We start from the raw sequence: 6,000 nt of genomic DNA on the forward strand, positions 1-6,000 counted from the left end.
CAGAGACTACAGCACTAAGAAAATGACTTGCTTGGACTTTATACTAGCCTCCAGATCTTTCTCTGATCCCGGATGAGCCTCCAAATGTTACGTCCTTGAGCGATCAAGGGGAGTGAGGAACCCTCCCAGCCACAGGGAGCAACACGCCGACACTATTTGAGTCACAAACAGCCTTCACGCTGCCGCCTGGCCCACTGGCACTGAGCAGGCCTCCTCAATCCTCCTTATACTCCAGGCTCTGATTGTGAATTCAGGTATAGCTGGACTCCCCTGGATCACTTGGGGACATAACATCATCTGTGAAAAAGAAATAAGTCAAATATGTGAATTCAATGCAAGAAAAGCATTTGGAAAGGTTGCATGCATCTTGATCCTAAACCTCCGATCTGCCTCAGACATCTTCAGATGGAGCTTGAAAATCCTTGAGTTTGAGGTTAAGGGAGAAAAGCACTGACTCAAACGGCTGCCTACATGTTCTAAGCTTCATTAACGACACCACAGCACACTGAGCTATTCTCTCAGTCTCTCACAGAGAAAGCCTACTACACAGGAATCCATGCTGGTGTTTTTTTTTTTTTTTACTGTTTGCTGTGAAATTCACTAAGTGCCTGATCCCATAAGTTGACTTGGTTTCTGCCTCTGTTACGCTGGCTCTAGTTATAGTCAAGCAAACACCATGATAATCCAATTTCAACTTTAGCAGCGACATTAATGCCATTAAAAACAAGCAGTGAATAGCTGAAGGATATTTAAATGTTGACTCCCATTCAGAATGTCATCAGGGTTGGCTGCCCAGAAAAAAATCAATATACATTTTGTCCATTTACCGCTGACAGTTCCTGTGTGGCCTGGGGCTGTGGCTCGGACAGTCATGTGACCGCGCTCTGCTGCACCCGCATGTGAGGACAAATAAATGGGAAACATTATTGGTTGGCAGTGAAAATCTTAGAGGATGTTAAAGAAAGCAGGAGCCTGCAAAAAAATAATAAAAAAAAAGATTTATTAACAAGACTGTTAATGAAATAATGGTCAAACATAAACTCCTGGATATTTAGAAAATAACAACAATCACCAGCTCAAGACTGCAGCCATCAGTGAATTTTAAGAACCAAAAACCATCTCAGTGTAGTTTTACATCTTCTCTCTGGAACTCTAGTAACAACAGGTCAGTGAGCCAATCAGAAGAGAGTCTCTGAAGCCAGGAACACACTGGATGTGCCGTGTCTGCGTGGCGGCTACAGGACGACTTGATTTTTCATTTTGGCGGCCATGTTATTAAATATAAAGCTTAATCGAGAGAGTCGGCGTTTTCACTTGTGACATGCACGTCCTGCAGGGGAAAATGGACGGAGATAACACCTGCTGATGTCATACTGTCATCACACCAGCAATATTACACAAAACTGACACCTTTCACTACAGTCTGGACATCGAGGCTGAATCTGAATATAACAAAAATATGAAAAAATATATGAGTTTATTTTTTAACCATTTTAGCAGCTGCATGTGGAGACAGTGGAGTTTTAGAGACAAAAATAAATCAGAAATTCTGGCAGTAGCAGCGACGCAGCAGATCAGCACCGGCAGCCGCGGTGCACACGCCGCACACCCAGTGTGTCCCCCCCACATGAGCCTCTCTCACGCATTGCTCTGTCCTCTGTGCTGGTGGATAGGTGGGGTGCTGTGCGTGATACAGTCTGTCAATCATGTTGTACTGAAGGAGACTTGAAACTAGCGATTGAGGCCATGAGCTCATCAGGAAAACGTTCACTGAGGTAATAAATCAAGTGAGAATTGAAGACATTTTCCCATAGACTTCAGTCTAATTGGACCGATGACAGAATGCAGATTTAAGGTACATTTTTATACACACTCTGTAATCTAAACCTAAACCAAGCTACAGGTCATTTCCCGTGTCTGACTGATAATAAAAATCCTTCAACAGTGAAGGTATTTCATAAAGAAATATATTTAGGAAACACAGCAGCATAATAGTTCATGTAAAAATGAGAAAGCAATAGTGTTATAAAAAACTGGATTATAAAATAGTCTACAGTGCTGTAAAAACTGACAGTAAGACAAAGGTCCCGTATGAAGAATGAGATGTGTTGCAGTGCATACACTTTCAGTTATAGCAGCTCTGCCTTTTGGATATTTCCTCAGCTGTTTCCAAACTATACTGCCTTTTTATTCTGACTACACAAAAGCAGCAACAATAGAATGCCTGTCTCTGTGGCAGCACTAGCAAACTGGGAGTTTTTATTGATTTGTTTCTGCCTTTTCAGTTCACAGACACCCTTTTGGATTTTTATGGAAAAAACCTCCTGCATGCATTGGACAATTAACAGACCCAGGAATGCAGCTCAGAGAGGGTCAAAAGCAGAGTAATTAACAGCTCGAGTCATGTGCTAATTGCTACACAGCGGCACAATGCATGTCCTAATCAACACCTGGCCTGTCAGAGCAATGCGGCCAAAAAAAAATTTTGTCATTTCCTGCGCTGCCAGTGATCAGAAGAGCAGCACAACAAAAGCAGCAAGTGGAAGGTGATGTTCTGATATGATGAAAGCCATTTTTTGCCAAGTGTGGTCCTGCAGTCCATCTTCACGGTGCACAGATAACCGTTCTCCGAGTTCCTCAACAAACTGTTTTCTGTAACAACAAAACTGTCTATGTGATTACATTTCTGCACAGTGATGCCTTTTTTAAAGAAAGAGGATAACCACACAGTGAGATAAATACCCCTTCCTCTATCAAAGGTATGTAACGAGTCATTTTTGTTCTTTCAGATTTCCTCCCAACCTCTGAGATGCGAACTGCTTGGCCAAGCTTTCATGACCACCTGTGCCTCAATGATTTGGTCTTTTTCTCTTGACATTGCATTGCACTTAACAGCGCCATCACTCATTACCTGACCTCCAGAGCTAGACCACAGACCATATGTCTCAGATATGATTCAGACATTTTATGTTCCCAGGTGAATCTTGGCTTTTGGCCCCAGTAGAATCTATTTCACACCCTTTGCTTCTAGCAGACTTTTACCAGGGGTGGTCATCCATCTACTGAAGGTCAGGTGTTAGTTTTGCAGTTCTGTTTCTGTAACAGACATTCTACTTTGGTAAGGCTTTAGAGCGGTCACTATCGGATGTATCCCTTGCGGTTGGTGAGGACTTTCTTCCACACCTTGTTCCAAGGCACTGGGCTCCAAACAGGTCCCACCTGCATGTCCTGAACTCTGCTGCCCTTTTTTCTTCAGCGTGCTTCAGGCAGTTAACTGTGATCTGCTGGCAGTGTCTTTCTCTACCCTTCTGGATGGACTTAGACCTTGGTGCCTTGGCCCGCAGCATTCTGGCCTGGCCTTCACTCCCCTGAGCCTTGGGCCTACTGTGCATGGTGACTGTCTCACCCAGATGGGGAGGAATATGTCAATCTCAGGTTATAGGAGGGGAAATGGCCAGAGCCTCCATCTCACCACATTAACTGCTCGGTGTTGTCCACAGTGCTGAAAGTGCTGGACACTTCACCCCACTGTTGAAAGACAAATGTTGCAGTGAGGACAGACAAGGACTGCTGGAGACAGCCAGCAGCGTCCCGCTGTGGCCTCATGCAAATCTGCACATTCTGTATATATTCCAGGCAGTTAGAACCAGGGTGGTCCAATGCAGAGCAAGTGGAGGCTGAATCTCACTCTGGCTCAGATGTTGTGGGACAAGTTCAGGTGAGAAGAGGTGGATCTTTTCGAATCACGCAAAAACTCACAGTGCACACCATGGTGTGACATGACATTGACATTTATGCTTGTCAAGCTGCCCTTGACTCAGCTTGCACTCTTGCAGCAGAAGCAAGTAAACAAGCAAATGACACTGATTCATCATCTCATGTCAGCATGTCTCACTTATCACTTTGGTAGGTGTATTGTGAAGCATAGACTGTGTCATTGTCAGTTAACCCTTTAAAAACGAGTGTGTCGTCGACGACACATTTGCGCAGGCAGACTTTGGATTACCGTAACTATGGAAGTTTTTCTGTGCCATCAGAGTTTGAATATGAATTTCTAACACTGAATTTTTTCAGCATCGAAATCAGACTTTGAATTTTAAAAACCATCAAATTTCAAGCACTCATTTTTTTTTCACCTCTGATCTTTTTCAATGTTGAAATAAATTCAGTGTAACTCTGTCACGGTTTGAGCAATCGGAAAATTCCAACGGTTTCTGAAAGCTAAGATCTTGCGCTTTCGGCATATAGGCGTCATTACGGAAATTTCACCAGGTGGACATTCTGAGGCTCCGGTGTTAAAGGATTAATGTTAAAATATTTAAAAGATTACCATGGCAGTGATTTTTAGATTTTTCCACTATACTACACATTTGATTTGTTTACTGTCACTTCATCCGAAGACATCTTCAGCCAGGAAGGTTTTGCAGAAAGGTGGAGATGTCCAGACAGGAAGCAGCAAGATGGAGGAGAGAGACTTTCAGCACAGGAAAGACAGACAGCACAAAATCATGGGACAGGCCAGGACCTGAATATAAGAGAGATCTGCTGCCGCTACTGTCGTGAAAAGTTTGTTTCAGTCTGGTCCATTTTTCTCTTTGGTGTAGTAAACAGCTAAATCGCACATTGAGATGTTTTTTTTGCGGGCGTTGGTTGTGGTGGTGGGGGGCTGCTTGCCTTCCTGTAAAATTCACCGCACACCTCTGCTATGAATGTTGAATGAATTTCACAGGCACAGTGTAACACTGTGAACAGCCAGTGTTTCATCTACAGCCTGCGAGGCTTCATCTTCAGTGAAGAAGTGACCTCGCACATAAAACCACAATCACACACTAGCACGCTGCATTTTCAGAATCATGAATTTCATGCTTAGATAATGGATAACACAGATGTCAGTCACGTTTGGTCTTGGTGAAGAGGGTATTTTCTTTTCCTAGAATTGGCCAAACTTTAAAGAAAGGCCTTCATAACAGTTGTTTAGATCTTAATGTAAAGTACTTAAAGAAGTGTCATATGTTTTCCTTGATGTTTCTTTTCCCCTCACAGCCTGGTCTGTCCTACTACACAACCAGTGATCTCACAGCTTCTGACACATTACAAAAGGGGACCATGGAAGAATAACACCATTAGCATATTTTGACTGGTTACCTTTATCAGAGTGCTACAGGTCGAGACCCAAACAGGCTTTGCACACATTAATAATAATCACGTTCCTTTTATTTTTATGGAATTTTCCTCTATTTTCTCGCAGGTTGGAATCTCTGGTTCCTTCTGCACTGCAGTTTTTTCCCACTGTTAAAGGTCCCATATAGTCCATGTGTTTGTGACTATAAAACAGGTCTAGGTTCTATATTAATACTGTGAAAGTATCAAAGCCTCAGTCCACAGAGAAATGCACACAGCCTGTATTCAGAAACTGAGCCTTAAAACCAGCCGTCAGGACTTCTGGAACTTTGTGATGTCACAACAAAGCAGTCACTGCCCTCAGCCAAGCCCCACCCACCTGGACCCACCATCTTTACCTAAAATCTGCTATATTTTATTTATTCCAATCAGAAGAGAGAACCTCTCTTCTGATTGACCTGTTGTTACTAGAGCTCCAGAGAGAAGCCTGAGAGAGGAGATGTAAAACTACACTGAGATGATTTTTGGTTCTTAAAACCACAAATATATCTTCTTGTGGATATCAACACTTCAAATAAAACACTGGAGAACTAGGACTATTCTTAACACGTGTCTTGGGTCTTGTAGCTGATGAGAGTGAGAGGAATCCTCCCCCAGGGATGACATCTCTGTCTTTCACAGAGAGGACAGAACAAACGAGACTTGTGTCCATTGTTATCACTGACCAAAGGCGAGGACAGAGGAGCACGACATCTGGGTCTCTAAAGGAAAATGCTAATTTCCTCTGACTTGTCCCCTTTGGCTGGAATGGAATTCACTGCAGACTCAAGAAGGACTCTGGGGCGAGACAGTGAAATATCTAGCTCAAAAAAACAATGT

The sequence above is a fragment of the Trachinotus anak genome, unplaced genomic scaffold (assembly GCF_046630095.1).
Source record: "Trachinotus anak isolate AG129_WGS33_773 ecotype Australia unplaced genomic scaffold, CSIRO_AGI_Tana_v1 ptg000026l, whole genome shotgun sequence".
NCBI classification, from domain to species: domain Eukaryota; kingdom Metazoa; phylum Chordata; class Actinopteri; order Carangiformes; family Carangidae; genus Trachinotus; species Trachinotus anak.